The 12,870-nt window shown below is 42.8% G+C and overlaps 1 pseudogene; it reads left to right on the top strand.

The window, feature by feature from the left end:
- The window catches only part of LOC120840574, a 71,049-nt pseudogene that overhangs the window by 45,168 nt on the left and 13,011 nt on the right, over positions 1–12,870 (top strand).

Below are 12,870 nucleotides of genomic sequence, written 5' to 3'. Positions count from 1 at the left end.
AAAAGTTCAGCCTTTCCACTCTCGTGAAGAACGAAGACCAGCAGCGCTGTATTTTCCTTTCCCGGAAGGGCGCGCAGCCGACCCACCGTGAGTCCAAACCGAAACTGATAAGAGCGCAGGAGCGTAAGAAACAGCGCGCAAAACAGACGACAACGAAGAAACAAACAGCACGAGCGCTTCGCCCGTTACGTGTGCTTCTTCTTCCTCGTCATCTGTTTTTAGCGCTGTTTCCTACGATGAATTCCCACCAACGCGCCCAACTATCCATTCTTCTGTTATAGCTGGAAAGGTTGCCGCCATCTATGAGCGACGGCGGAAACCATACTGGTTGTGTGCTTGTCGCCGTCGCTTATAGATGGCGGTAGCTGTCCAGGTAGGTTTGTGTCGACATACACGGACACAATCCTGGGGAACGTAGCCCTTATCAGCTCCGCTGTAAAAACAACCTCTGCGTAATCGTTTATAGAGCAAGTCTTCATTTCACATCGGATTTTGGGGTTGTACCGACAGCATTCTTCCACTTGTATGAAGTAGCTCATGTGGGGTAATGCGGTCAGTTGAGCTAGTTGGTACGTAGGCAACATAATAAAACAACGCACAAATAGAGAGGGAGAAAAGAGAACACGCTGCTTTGCCATACGTGTCCTCATCTCTTCCTATCTGCTTCTATGCTAATTAAACATTAGGAAGATACATAGTAAGGGTGGACGGACAACAATGAGTCATTGTTGTCCGTTCATCCTTTTCTATGCATCTTCCTTATGTTTAATTACTGTTACCAACACGCTCGTTTTGTACTTAGCTAGTATGCTGTTTCAATATGTTCTTAACGCATATGTGGCCGGCCTTTGTTCTCTCATAGAAGCAACGTTGTGATGGCACTGACTGTAGAAATTAGTTTGACTCTTCAAATAAAATTTAAAAAAAAATGTCGTTATACACCTCACGCTGGATATAACTGATGCACAACGGTACCTTCATTCCCACTCGAGGTGCATACTCATTAGGAAGTTTTAGGGAACCGTTTTTGCATCTCCGATGCGGTACGATGGGGGCTCCGGTACGAACTGCGCATGCGCCACCTCGGAAGACTTCCATTTGCGTAGTGCGTACCGGAGAACCCATCGTACCGTATCGAAGGTGCAAAAACGGTTTCCTAAAACTCTCAAATGATAAAAAACTAATACTTTATGCAGTAATAAGTGGCTCCATGCAATTCCTGTTTTTCTAATGTCTACTACTGATTATAATTATATTGACTTGGGATAGTGTGTAAACAATATATTGGGTGTCAATTCTACCTTGTTTCTATTCTGTATTTATATCAATTTTCACGTATATTCAGGAAAAATATATGTAAGATAAACAAATTTAGTTAAAAGAGTCCCAAGCTATCAAATTTGCTATATTTATTGTTGGGGCTATCTGGAAACGACTTAACTGCGATTAAGTATTTTTGCAAATTTCGGTGTGAAAAAACCCAACTACAAGAATTCTCCAACGGGCGCAGGCCGTTCGCCTTTGGCTTGAGAGTTGTTTTTCTTCTGAATAATGAGGGCGTCTAACTTTACTTTTTGCGAACATACTGAGCACAAGGCACAAGTCATTATCAAATATTCGTTTTGTATAATCTGGTGAATTAACTGCTGCCAGGCGGAGACGACCGGTGATTTTATGATTTCAAAAACTTAAGCCGTAACCAATAATCCAGTTTGCTGCTGTAAAAAGGTGTTTGCGTTACATATACTCAAAATTATTAATATTAATGTTGGCATGGGTCGATGACTTCAGATCCAGGAGCGGTAGTCGATTCATAAAACACTGAATTGGACCCGGCTTGGAAAATATTTCTTTTTTATTGCGTGTATGTTCATTGTAGTTGATGTAGATACAATATTTGTTTAAGCCTTTTTTATACGTATGCATTACAGGTTATTACTTTTTTTAGGAGAATACGTTTGGACCGAACATATGTTTTGGGAGAATATATAAAAAAATTAAATATCACCGCGCATGCATTCGAAAATAATTACTTCATTTATGTAATAACCTGTATCTAATACCTTATGTTACCCTCAATACCATTTTATTTCTTTACAGTGCCATTATCTCCTGTGGTGAAAGTTACAGTTCCCAATGCTGTAGGAGATACTTTGGTTTTGTCGTGGACAATTTTCAATAGTACAGTTGACTATCTCCAGGTTTGTTTCAAAAACATGTTTTATTCTGCTAATGTATTACGCCTTTTCTATATTTTTTTCACTTTCATTGTTCTCCCTAGTATATCTATATCATTTTCAATCTGCTTAAGTGAAACTCCAGGAAAAAAAATCTTAATTGTTCTTCATAAAAACGAGTGTCGGTTACAAGCTTTATTGAATAAATATATAAAATATTTACATATCAAGCAATATATCAAGTGAATATAGGCAATTACGAACGGTTTTCTAAAGAAACATAAAAAGTATCCAAGCAAATCTGTCTTGCCTAAGCTGGTTAACTATTTTAGTCTGCGCTAGGCTAAAATGGTTGGCAAATGGACAAGCCCAACGAAGACTCGAACATTGATGCTCCACGATAGATTTTACATGTCAAACTCGTCTTTCAATGGGTATGCATTTGGCGAGCGAGATCAATTATGCGCTAGGGTCATGCCGTGAGCAGATGTGGTGTAGACAGTCTTCTATAAAAGATATACGCACCATCTGTTAGAGATTTTGTTTCTCAAAGGCGAGAAATAAGTTCACATTGATGGAGCAAAACCCTTTGTTTTCTGGTGATACACACGAATGATCACATTTGCAGTTCTACTAAAGTATATAGATAAAAAACATATCGGGGGGTAGTGTGACGCGTCCACATTCGAGTCTGGCGCAATATGACTGACGGGTGCTTGGCTCGGCTCTTGTCTTCCGCGCTGCTCGGCTGCCATCCGATGCCGTAGACGGCAAGGTGCCGGACACCGTGCCTCGACTGGGCCATGAGAGATAGGGAGTCGGTTGCTGAATTCTCTCGGCGCTGGGGCTGTATAAACACCAGCTTCGAGAACCACGTACTTTGTACTCAGCGAACTCTTGTGTACGTTTGGGAGCGCGCTTGACGAAAGAAATACAAAACGTCCAAGACATACAGCTCTTGCTTACACATGCCAGCTAAAAGAAAAACACAAATATCAGTTCAGTTATAAAAAAATGCATATTTATGGTTTCTGGAAACGTAAGCCAAATTGTTCCTGCGAAAAATACCAAATGCAGGGAAAAAAAGTTGATTCCGTAATTGTCTCTGCCAAAGGCCCATTAAGAGAAAAATATTAACGTTGAGTATATTTATGTATTAATTACTGTTCAGTAATTACAGTATTATATTGATTTTAAAAGTATGAATTTCTTTAGAGACTTGGCGTGAATAATCAAAAAATTCGAAATCCGCCCTTTTTGCATTGATGTAATGCACGTGTAGCATTGTACGGTGTTCTGAAATAAAACCACAATTTAGACGCTTTTCTGGTTTTGGTTTCTTATAGGAGCGAACAGCATTCCCACTCCCCGTGGTCAAAACGCGCAACAAGCCTGCGCCGCAACGCATAGCACGTAGGAGATGGTAGATAAGAAAGCCTCCGGACTCCTAAATAAGGTTCGCCTTTTTGACGTCAGCACCAGTGTGAAGACCGCGCAACGTGCAATGCGTGGTGGCGCACGCAAGATGCGCGCTTAATTTCATCTAAAACTCTCTGGCCGGACTTAAAAAAACAAAAAAAAAACTTAAATATTATTGACCGTATCGATTGTTCGTTAAAAAAAGGCTAATATACGTTTTGCACCGAATATTGGTGATTTTACGCCGTCAAAATTTCGCCATTTTGAAACTATAAGAGGAGATGCACAACATCCTATAGTCCGTGACAGGTTAAGCTCAGGATAAATTCCTACCACCAATTTCCCCTTTAGCAGAGTGACCGCTGGCCAGGAAGTCGCTTCCTCTTCAGCGTCCACTCTGCTAAAGTGGGAAGATATAGGAGGAGCTTCCCCTGAATTCGAGACCTGTAACCGACTATAGGTAACAAGACCGTAGTGATCGATGATCTGCGCCCCCTTGCTGGAAGCCAGCGTGAAGCGTAGACTGGACACGAGTGCTGACTCAGCGTTCCTCCGATACTCCTCTTGAATCAGTAATGACACGAGCCCCGGCACAACGCACACAGCATTTGTGTTAAATTTTTCCAGCGTTTAACTGCCTTAGATAAGCTAGGAAAAGTGAACCGTACTGTTTTCTAATCTATTTTCGAGGGTATCAATACATATGGTGAGTTGTGTCCAAACCTTCGCGAAGTAACATGTGACGTAATATTTTGTCAGTACTTCCCGTTGCCAAGCAGCCAACACTTACACAAATTGTATTACTGATATTAAGAATATTACATATCAATAGGCCTCGTGAGAATGACAATTTTAAAAGACGCCTACATTTGTGACACGAAGGAAAATATGGAATTAGATATTACGTGTTGATACTTGGCCGATTGTTTATCATCTGACACAGCGTTTGGCTCGCAGATATCTCTTGACGGATCAGAATGGAAGAACTGCACGGATGGTCCCTCCTGTTCGATGTCTATCATCCATGGAAGGACGCCCTATCTTGTAGAGGGATTTATTAAAATCTCCAACCTTTTGATATGCTCTGAATACGCCATCTCTCTTCTAGCTTGCAACATTGACGGGTGCGGGAATGGTACAGCCGTGACAGCCTGGACAAGCATGGGAGGTAAATGCATATATTTGTTTTTATATCTTTATATTAAGCCGCAGTCGTTTGATAACACTTTGTTGTGATGTTACGAAGAAAACTCTCAGACGACATTGTCACTGCATACATGGCTAATGAAACTAAACACCACCAAGTGCAAATCAATGCGCTTATCTTGTCGCTACCTAGTTTTGCCTATTGACTACCTTAAAACCATGCAATTGGAATCCGCGCAGATGTATAAATACCTTGGTCATATAAAGCCTCACCTTTCATGAAACATTCATACTGTGCGCGTAATTAACAATGCTAACCGGATGCTCCGCTTTCTAAGGAGATATTTTTATTTTGTTTCCTCATCCCTTAATCTTTCCTATAAATCGCTGGTTTGATCGCAGCTTGAGTACGCATCCTCCGTCTGGGACGTTGACATGTATTACCTCATACAGTCATTACAATCGAATCAAAACAAATCTGCAAGCTTTATTCTTGCTAAATATCATCGCACTTCTAGTCTAACCTCTATGAATCTTTAATTATCTTTTCCTAATCTTGCTTTACGCAGACAACTAACAACCTTCTCATATAATTTTCCGTCAATTAGATCATCAACATAAGGTTGATGTCCTGCCTTGCAACATGAATATATTCTTCTATTCGTTCAACCCTCGTACTTCTGTGGGATGGAAGTGGAATGGAGCTTTCTCGCAAAATCGCCACCTTTCCTGACCCATTTGCATTCAAAAATGCCCTGTCTTCTTATTTCGTATGTACCATAAGTGTTTATTTTTGCCACTTTGCGTGTTTATGTGTTTACCACTCCCGTCTTTAATGTATTTTGACACTGAGCGTAAGGAAATAAATAAATAAATAAATAAACACTTTATTATATTTAAGGCAAAACCCCAAATTCGCAACCCGAACTTTGCAAATATATTTATCTCTGGTACTTTCAAACCTAGCGATATAAAAGGTGCCTCATAGTAACAAAAATTAGCGATAGAGTACTTACAGGAAAACGATCTATCTCCTGCCTTATTGCGTATTTTTACATGCGTTTGTGCATGCCCACATAGTGTGCGATATCTACTTTTTTTTAAATTACATACTATGCTTCAGTCTTGGTAATTGCACGGCGGACCCTGTCAAATCAAAGGAGTTCCTTTACTCATTTTGTAAGACACGAGCGGATTGAATTGAGTTTGAGTGTAAAAATTGCTCATAAATTGTTCCATGATTCAAGATTTTTAAACAAAAATATTTCTGTAGTATTCGACTATGTTAGGGACATACTGCGCCAGATAGCAAGGTGCTTAGTTTTTCAAAAACTTTTTGAGATAATTATATCGAATTGACCTAGTTATGCCTAATGGCTAAAACAATTTACGATATGGTTCTAAATACTGTTCAGTTATAAAGGGTGTTCGAAATGCCGATACTCGATCTAAAATGAGCCGCAAAAATTGGTGCTTGCACGTACCAGTCTAAAATGTTCGTTCATGGTGTGTGTCACAGGTGGGTTTTACCTTGGAAATATACAAGGCGTAGTTTCCTTTCTGTGACAAACAGGGCCAAAAATCTTGCCAGGATGAACAGCGGACAGCGACGCAGACGACCAAGTGGAGTGGCGGCGCGCGTTTGGCGCACGTATTGATAGGTGGTGCTCCCTCTTTGTTGCGGCTTGCATTAAAAAAAAATATCGAGAGTTCCCCTGACGACCGTAGTCTATAAAAATGAAAATAATATGGTTGTAACTTACCTTTGGTTTGAAAATTAGCGCGGACAATAATAGCAAAACTTGAAGTAACAAAGTAACAAAAATGTGTTGGGAGCAGCATCAGAGGGCTAAGCCGACCAGCCAAAAAAATCACACGACACGCAGACGAAATCAATCGGCAGAAAGAGCGCTGTCGTTATGTCACCGCGATTTCTTTAATGTGTGTTGCTTCAAGTATTGCTATCGTTGTCTGCATTTATTTTTAAACGGAAAGTACTTTATAAAAATGTGTTAGCCTTGATATACCACGGTTCTTGCGGTAAGTCTCGATTTTTTTTTTTTAAAGCAAGAGGGAGCAAGAAGGTAGAGCCATCTATCAACACGTGCGCCAGACGCGCACCGCCACTTGATTCGGTCATCTTTTTAGCTGTTTTCTGTTCAACCTGGCAAATATTTTGGCCCTATTTGTTACAAAAAGGGAGGGACTCCCTATATTTCTACAAGTGAAAACCCACCTGCGATATACAGTTTTGAAGAAAAGTTCAGATTGCTACGTTCAGGCGGCGATTTTTAGTGCCCATTTAAGATCCAGCCTCCGAATTGCGGACACCTTATACTTTCCTGCGGCGCTTGAGCTCCTTGTTTGAGTAATTTTGGTATGCAGCGTAGCAAAACGTTATATTGCGAGTCGTAGCTGACCGATGTGGAACACCTAAAAAAGGTTGATAGTGTCCCAAAAGAAAACACACATTTGAAGGGAATGTTTGAGAAAAAAGAAAAGCCTTTAAGAGCACTATCTCAATTGATATATTTCATATATTACAGCGGAGCTGTTAAGGGCTAGTGTCCCCAGGATCGTGTCCCCCGCAAAGAAATGAAGACACTAAACTCTGGACACCTACCGCCATCTATGAGCGACGGCGGTAAGCCACGTATCTGCTTTCCGCTGTCGCTCATAGATGGCGGCAGTTTTTTCACTCTGGCTTGCCGACTTGCAGCCGTCCATTACTTTCCACTGTACAGCTCCGCTGGTCTTCCTTCTTCACCAGAGTGGAAAGGTTGAAAGTTTTTATATTAAGTCACATAGTTATGACTCTATTAAATACGAGCTGCTAGTTCCTGGACAATGTCTTTAGCACGACAAGGTGTTTGTTTTCAGGTAAGCTTGGCATACCTTGATAAAACGCTCTAAAATCACTAAGAATCATCCAAAGGTTATAAATGTGTTGTACATGCTGAGTTTCTAGATTCCGTCCTATTCCAAATGCCGGCAATCTCCCGTCTCTATTCTGTCAAACTGCATTCATATATCCCGCGCAACTTCCTGGTTCGACAGTGTACCTTCTGTCACAGTTACTAGATTAGCTCAATGCGAGCACGTTCAACGAGGCAAAGATACCTGTACTACACCTTCGGCTGATGTTTGCGAGAAGTCGCTTGAATTTCCACTTTACTTTGTGTTTCGGGTCACTGTTTGGACACTAGATTAAAGTGAACCCGCAGCTTGCCAATCAGACTGCGCTTTCTCAATCACGTAGAGACAAAGATCGGCGAGTACACGAACGCGTAGACAGTATTTTTGACCGGAGCGACGGGAATGACCGCCCTGGGTCGCGCGTACACACTCTCGCAACTACTGCATCAAGCTCAGCACCTCGGGCAAACAGGGCGGTCGTCAGCCCGGCGGCAGCTTCTCCGCAACCGTCAGCTGTTTTCGGGGTGCCTTTACAGAGAAGGAAACGCACTGCAACTGACTGATGTAACAGAAAATGGACAGACTGTTTGGAATAGCCTCAAGGTCTATTTGTTTTCATTTTACAGCATTCGGCTCACGGGGCTGAGTGGTTGAAAAGAAAAAGAAACATATGACCTACGCCATCTTGGACGATGCCGACTTTACCAAAAGTACAAATCTCACAACACGCTTTTTTACTATTGCAGAAGACGCTGCGATTTTAGCAGCGATATGGAAACGTAGATATATATTTCGTGATCGCAAAGATTTCGAAGTGTTCAGAAATGCTGCCACTAATCACTTTTCTCTGGTGATGAAAACGTGTGAAAACCCGTGTCCTTCAGACACATCTTTAATAACAGTACGCCCCAGTCAAACTATGTACATGAACGCAGCCATAAAGTGATCAAAACAAGAAATCCGGACGATGTCCGAGGACACAGATGCTAAGAAAGGACCATTGAAGTCGAGATTAAAAAACATGACGGCACGAGCGCAGGAGCCACTCTGTTGATAAAGGCCTGTTTTAAAAGTTTATACATAAGCTATAGTTTTATTGTTTTTGTCACCGTAATTTGCGTACCACTCCTAGGCATTAAGATAAGGTAGATTAACTTTGCACTCAAAGAAGAACAACGCTAAATTTGACGATGAATGGAAGAAATTTACTGCGCACAATTGAAATAGCTCGCACAGCGACCCTTCGCTGGAATTCGTTTAAAAACTCAGAAGCCGCAACTACATTACGGAATCGTGCGAGTATATTGACTCAAGCGGCAACGAGGGTAAATATTTAGTGAGCCATTGACAAGCGAATATTGACAAAAAAGTAAGGACCTAATGTGCCTGAACGTTTCAAGCTGAAATCTTTATAAGTAATGTGTGGTAGGTAAGGCAGATGGTTTTCCCATTTGAGATATCACTGAGCTGCTTTGCTCAAATCGCAGCCATTAACACATGATTCACACCTAATTACCAGGTCATTCATCACTTGTTGACAGCTGTGATCGCTGCTGTAACCAATTACGTCATCGTGACGTAAAGCCTGCCTGGCATCCGGTGCTAGGCGGAGGGCGCGGCGCTGCCGCCACGCGGGGTAACCGAGTTGCCGTCGGCAAAGACTCTGGGCGCCCAGCGCCAGATGCGACACCTGGTGGCAGCCCGCAGGAATATGGCGTCACGTGGTACGGCATCACATAACCACGTGACGTCATGCCACGTGATACCAGGTGTCGCATCCGGCGCGGGGCTCTCTGCCGACGGCTATAGGAGATGATGTTCTGGTCTTTCCTGCCAGAATTTCAATTGTATGCGCCAGCTAACAAAATGTTAGGAATAAAAAAGAAATAATGATAATGTTAATAATAAAGTTTAGTTCCGATTTAATACAGGATTTGCGGAAACAAGGACAAAACTGCTTAACAGCCGGACGGAGCCCCTTGCTCTCTTACAGCTCCACATGACAATGTAAAATTCAAAGCAAGAGCAAAATATCAACATTGTATAAAAAATTAATTACAACCTATCGCAGAAAACCAATACATTCAATTCAAATAAGAAAATAATTCTTGATTGCGACATACATGATATCAAAGTTTCTGTTTAAGAGGAAGTTTAGTAAAATAGTTAGCTTATGCTTTAGAGACTATATGGAATAGTCCCAGGCAGCACCGAGTTCTGGGCCAAAACTTGGCTTGCGTCTGGCAGTTTAGGGCATTAAAAAGCCCGAAGAAGCCAAAGTAGTGCCAAACCTGACCTCCCTTGGCAACAGTCTGGGTATCTTGGCCCTAATTCGCCAAACAAGTGCCAAACTTAGGCTTCGCTCCCGGGTAGTTCGGTTATTATCTGGCATCTTCGGGCCTAAATCGCCTAACAAATTCCAAATTTAGGGTTACTGCCCGTTAGTTCGGCAGATCTTTGGCATTTTTGGGCCAAAATCGCCAAACTAATGCCAAAGTTAGGCTTCACTTTTTGATAGTTCGGCTATCACCTGGCACATTCGGGCCAAAATCGCCACAGATGTGCCAGAGTTAGGCTTACTACCTTGTAGTTCGGCAGAGCTTTGGCATTTTTGGGCCAAAATCGCCAAACTAATGCCAAAGTTAGGCTTCACTTTTTGACAGTTCGGCTGTCACCAGGCACATTCGGGCCAAAATCGCCACAGATGTGCCAGAGTTAGGCTTACTACCTTGTAGTTCGGCAGAGCTTTGGCATTTTCGGGCCAAAATCGCCAAACTAATGCCAAAGTTAGGCTTCACTTTTTCACAGTTCGGCTGTCACCTAGCACATTCGGGCCAAAATCGCCACAAATGTGCCAGAGTTAGGCTTACTACCTTGTAGTTCGGTTGAGATCTGGCATCTTTGGGCCCAAGTCGCCAAGCGAGTGCCCAAGTTAGGCTTCGCTTCCCGATAGTTTGGCTGTGATCAGGCAGCGACGGGCCAAAGGTGCCAAACAAGTGCCAGAACTAGGCTTGCTGCCTTGGAGTTCGGCTGATGAGGTATTTGATGTACGCGGGTGGTTTTCATCTTAATTAAATAGAAATCAAGTTTTATTCGGCTGGCAACTTTATCTTATTTTGGTTGTCTCTTGATTTCTGCAGTCCAAAGGTTGGCTGAATGTTTTGACGCGGCTGGAGCACGCTTTGCAAACGCAAATTGTGCCCGATGTTTTACTCGCGTGTAGGTACACAAGCCAATATCGGGACGCGCCGTGAGACTGGTTCGACATTATGGCGCGTTCACACCGGCGATGCGATCTAGTCGCGCCATAACTTTCATCGCAAAAGCGACCATCGCGGGCAAAAAGTGACGGGTTTTGAGCAGTCGCTTGCTGACCCGACGTTTTGCGATGCACTTTAGTCGCGGAGAGGCCGAGCCAACCAACGGCGTTCGGAGCGAGAGTTTTTGAGACGCGACTCGCCAACGAAGGCATTGGACTCGCTCATCGCGCACGCCAAATTGACCAACTAATTACTTTTTTTTTCTTTTGTATTTTGCGATGCGATTTAGCTGGATCGCGCGACTGCTATCCCCGGTGTGAATCCGCCTTTACAGAAAGTGCTGCTATTGAGCTAACACTGCGCAAGACGGATGTGCGCACGTCTCAACAAGATATATCATTATTAAGGGGTGTCCAAACTGGACACTACAAAACGCACGACTCCTACAAATCGTGAAAATTGAAGCGGACGCGCCCGCTTCAAGCCAGCTTCAATTTTCACGATTTGTCGGAGTCGTGTCCTGTTTGGACATTCCTTTATGCGGCGCATTGCAAAAGCGAGCGTGGCTCTGTGCGTGTCTTGCATCGTGATTGAGCACTGTCAAATCCTAGCGATAACAAAGTGCGGAAACGACCATGGCTCTATGGCGCGGTTCCCGCATCACACTTGGGGGATGAAATGAAATCCCGGAAATTGTCCTATTTTAGCGTGTTGATACTTTTTAAACATTAAAAAGTGGAGACACAAAAGGGACGATAAAGACAGGACAATCTCTGAACTTTAAAGCCGCAGTACAAACGGGACGTTCTGCAGAGAAGAACCTTCTCTCCCGAAGCTGGGGGACGGGGAGGGAAAGGTCAAGCGTTGGATGGAAGGAGGTTTAGAGAATGGGATTAGCCTCGGGGCGAGGCCATCCTCTCCAGAGGGAGTGGGGACGGAACAAAGCTGGCCGTGGTGGTTCCGGCTACCAGGTGGAAGAAAGTTAAGCTTGTCAAACGGCGACCTCGGATCCGAGGACGGGCACGCCAGAGAATTTGAAAATAGCTGCTTGATTAGCCGGACGACCCAGTGCGGTCTACTGGTTCTAGAAGGTGACTCGGATGAAGAAAACTCGTTTTGGTCGAAAACTCTAAAAGCATTCTGGACGTGAACCCTTGCCACAAATAAAAATAACACATGCATGAAAAACTGCGAAGGCACCTAAGCTTTCGCCTATGATGTGGGAATGCGTGAGCATTACTGGCAAAGTTATGTTGGCGCAACTTGCAATAAAGAAATAAAAAAAAAAGTTATGTTGGCTGCAATAAAGAAATAAAAAAAAAATTATGTTGGCGCAACGGATAGCGCGCTAGTTTCACGATCAAGAGGGCCTAGCTTTGAAACCGGGCAGGGGATGGTTTTTTTCTCGTGTTATTTTTTTTTTTCGTTTTTTTTTGTTTTTTTTTTTTGTTTCGTCACGTGGCAAGAAAAATCACATGAACAGAATTTTTTTTGGCCAAGTCACCAGAGATTTTTTTTCTAATTTCTCCTTTTCTTCAGTCTTTCTTTCTTTCTTTCTTTCTTTCTTTCTTTCTTTCTTTTTTTTTCCTTTTTTTTCGGTTTACGCTTCCTATCGCAAAACTCTTTGCACCTATTTCGCGTTACATTGGCGTTAGCCAAATCATTTTATTTATGGCAGGGAATTCTGCCGTACGTATCTTATGTTACTATTACCAACCCTGGATTTCGTCCGGCAACCAGTTTGGGAATGACGACGCCAAATTTCTGTTATAATTTCTTTGAGGTCTAAGGCCTCGTTATCCGTCGGCCTCTAAGATTGGCTCTTCAAGTATCTTTTGGGAAAGAGTTGACGACAGGCATCTTTAAGGAGCACGTGTGTCGACCAGAGTAAGCATTGCTGAAGCGCCTCTAGTGTGATTTTGGCCGTAAATAACTGGAGGCCCCGGGCAAAC

The sequence above is a fragment of the Ixodes scapularis genome, unplaced genomic scaffold, assembly GCF_016920785.2.
Source record: "Ixodes scapularis isolate PalLabHiFi unplaced genomic scaffold, ASM1692078v2 PGA_scaffold3__209_contigs__length_174095766, whole genome shotgun sequence".
Classification (NCBI taxonomy): domain Eukaryota; kingdom Metazoa; phylum Arthropoda; class Arachnida; order Ixodida; family Ixodidae; genus Ixodes; species Ixodes scapularis.
Note: the sequence above shows the minus strand (reverse complement) of the source record. Positions and strands in the feature narration are given on the sequence as shown.